The following is a 3,775-nucleotide window of genomic DNA, read 5'->3' as shown; positions in this document are numbered from 1 at the left end:
CCTTGCTTGCATTATAATTCCTTCCCATGCTCAGCCACTATAACTGATCAGACTTCAGAGAAATAGAAACCAGCAGTCACAACAACAGATCAATGATCGTCTTGCCTGATGAAGCTTGCCCCAGCACAATTAATACTCCATCAAAATTAATTTTTAATATAACTGGCTGCAGGGAATGCAAACAATGATTGAGGGACGCAGCGATGTGTCCCGAGTGAGCCAAGGTATGTTTAGAAGAACTGGCAGTAGAATGACTTCGTTTCAGTTGGTGAAGTTCATTGGTGACCGCCAGAGCTTGTTCATAATTTGGCTGAGAGGAGGATTACCCTCAAAGACTTCATTCATAGCCATCCAAATGTTGCAGGTGACATTGCATAACAAAGAAAGTTCTTATGGTTGGGTCTGGATGTATGGTGGGTTCACACACTTTAGCTCTGATCCCACTATATTGCAGGCAACGGCAGCATCAATGTTCTAATATCACTCGAGTTGATATGGTGGGAGAGAGTACGAGAGGGTAGATGGAGTATAGTCCTTAAGCTCTTCTTACTTGCTCACAAGATAAACCATTACATGGCTTTATATAGTTACATGGTGACTCTTGATACACTCTTTACATAAATGTAGTAGAACATCTAAGGATTCGTTTAGTTGGGGTATGTCAAATTGTGAGATAATATAATGATTTGTGGAATTATTTATCTAAAAAAGCGATTATAGAGGAAAATAAATTTGACCATATTTGATTGAGGAAAAAATTACTCTGAAAAATGGCATCGAAAAATATTACTATATTTGGTTAGAGGCAATCTTATAGAGGAATGTTGTCAAATTTTCAATAAAACCCTTGTATAAAAAATTTAAGTAATAATTTTTTTTGGTCTATTTGTTTGCCATTTATTGCTCACTTACATAAACGTTATCAATATTGCTATTTCAATATTGGAATATATTTAGATAAATTAGTAAATATTTTTAAATTAATTATACATATATTAGAAAAAGTATTTCTTGTTATAAATAAAATTTAGTATGTTTTAGTATATAAGTAAATATGTCAATTATTAATAAATATATTAATATATTAAATATACTATTATTTATAAATATGATTAATCAATATATTTTATAATATATCAATATATTATATAGTAATATAATTACTATTAATTATATAATATAATTAATATAATATTAATATAATATAAGTGAGGGTATTTTTGTCAAAAAATAATATTTTCATATTATCTCTACTCGGTAATCTAGCATGGAAAAACAAATATTACCCCTCTATGGTATTTGTTTTATCTTCTCTCTCTCATCAGAAAAATACATATAGGATCCGCAATTTATTTTACTATCTCTCTCATCCAGTTTTCATACCAAACATACTAATCTGATATAGGATTTTTATTTCTTTTATGCCAGATTATCTCTAACCAAACAAGCCCTAAGAGACAATTATTAATACTTGCAATGGAACTCTGCAAAACACCCCTTGGGAACACTAAAGAGACATCATTAAAACTAGCATTAAATTGTTTATAGACTCTAGCAGACACCATGTAGAATATTAAAGAGACATGACTACATGGAAACTTCAAAAATATTCATGATTATCACTTTATTAAATGACTCAACTCATATGACTTTTTACTTGTCATGACATTTCACTTAAACTATTGACTTCTTGATGCTTTGACCAGGCCACATAGGATGTCTTGTAGGAAGCCATATAGATTGACTCAATTGAGACAACTACTAAGTTTGGTTTAATATCCACTATTTATAACCTGCTGGGCCAAATTGAAGTGGTGATGAGAACTCCTTCCAAGAATACCAATGAAATGAAATACTCAAAACAATGCTTAATTCAGCGCGGACTTCCTCAGAAAGAGGACAATAAAGCAAGACATGTTGTATATCTTAAAGAGCATCAATGCATCTACTGCAAAAAACCCAGTTAAACCCAAACCAGACTCGGTTGGGTTGGTCTGTTTATGTTTCCGTTTTGTGTTTGCCATAGTGAGGTTGCAAGCCTTGATTAATATTCTTGGATGTATGACCCATCCATTGTGCCAAGCACATGCTCTCCCAGTTCAGTCTGGGATTAAAATCATATTTCATTCTTTTTTTTAGATAAAAGCAAAGCTTCATAACATTTTTTCAGCTTCAACTACATATGCCTTCCATTATTTGGGTCATATCCAAATTACCCAAAAGTTAATGTTAGATTAAGCCCAAGTTATCAATAAGCGCAAGCATTACATGCATCACTCAGTTTTTAGCAAACCACAGTTTCATGACACTGTATTTATATGTAGTGTCATTTATAATGCATGTATCTTCTAGCTAAGTTATAAGCTCCTTCCTCAATTAGTTTTATACATTTTGTAATGTAACCTACACCATGAAAAATACTAGGAAGATGAACAATGAGGCCTAGTTACAACCTTATCTCTGTATCAATCAGAAAAAAAAGAGAAAGAAAGAAAGAAAAAAAAAAGCTTATCTCTGCAATCCTACTGCAAGATCCTCAAACTGCATCATCAAGTTATTTGCGAGTCCCACTATGGACAACTTTGATTCAATATATGTGCTCGCAATTGTCGGTATCCATTTACTTCTTTTGAAATGCTTCAAAAATTTAGATGTTGTGAGGATCGTGTGTTTAGTCTCACAACAATTATATATTGGGTAGATCTTAGATATTTATGTAGGATCAAAAATATAAATAATACCTTTTTACTAGCCCGAGGTCCTCGATTGTTATAGATATCTTAGTTGCTAAAGTCATTTTGATACTTGTATGAAAATCAAAGCTTAACTTTGGCAGTTGGAGCTTCAGTTTTGTGGCAACTTCCCTTGGTACCCCACTTCTCTATTGCCTGTTCCTCTAAACCCAACATACCTTTAACACTTTCTTTTAATAAGGTACATCTCCAGATTTTTCTTTCTTTTTCCAAGGATTAGCCTACCAATTTTAAATGAAGCATAACTAAAAAACATAAAGAAGAAACTTAAAAAAAAGCAAGCAACAGACAGAGAGAAACAGGACAAACAGAAAATTTGGAATAGAGGCTGAAAAAATTGGCCGACAAGCTCAGCCCAATATCGGAGCCCAAGCTACTAAGCCCATCAACCGTACAATAAAATGAGAAAGTCCATTTAGCCTTTAAAAAAAAAAAAGCCAAGATACCTCTCTTGATTTAACTCTCTGTTTTAAGGAAAAAAAAAACAAAAGAAATATAGACCATGAAGTAAAAATAAGAATATATTTCTATTTACTTGATGGATTTAGAGCCATCCTTCCTTCTCATGTGTATCAAAAAGGTTTTGACATCTCCACAAGTTGAACAATCATATGTACTGCATGTACCATGATCTAACTCAACATTAATTTTAATTAACTTTAATCTAATTCATACTCAGATTAAAAAGGCGGTCCAGAGACTTCCGCCAATTTAGGGTCTAGGAATGATCGGATGTATGCTGTCTTGCCTTCCGCATATAGGTAAGCTATTTTTTTTCCTCTCTATACAAACTCTGGTACTCATCATGAAAGTTGAACCTAGCTAGACCGGACCCAACCCAAACTGAAATCATAATAAAGGGATTTATTGAATCCAATCTTGGCAAATCCGGCGCCTTCAGGATCGATTCCAAGGCAGCAGTTTGCATCAATGCCGACTCTGAAAAAAAAAGTTATTTAAATCGCGTGAACAACTCATTAGTTTTTAATAACGATATAATCCATCAATAACCTATAATTATC

This window comes from Phoenix dactylifera, chromosome 9 (assembly GCF_051530095.1).
Source record: "Phoenix dactylifera cultivar Ajwa chromosome 9, Ajwa_hap1_PhDact_Kaust_v1.1, whole genome shotgun sequence".
In the NCBI taxonomy this organism is placed as follows: Eukaryota; Viridiplantae; Streptophyta; class Magnoliopsida; order Arecales; family Arecaceae; genus Phoenix; species Phoenix dactylifera.
This window is presented reverse-complemented; position numbering follows the sequence as displayed.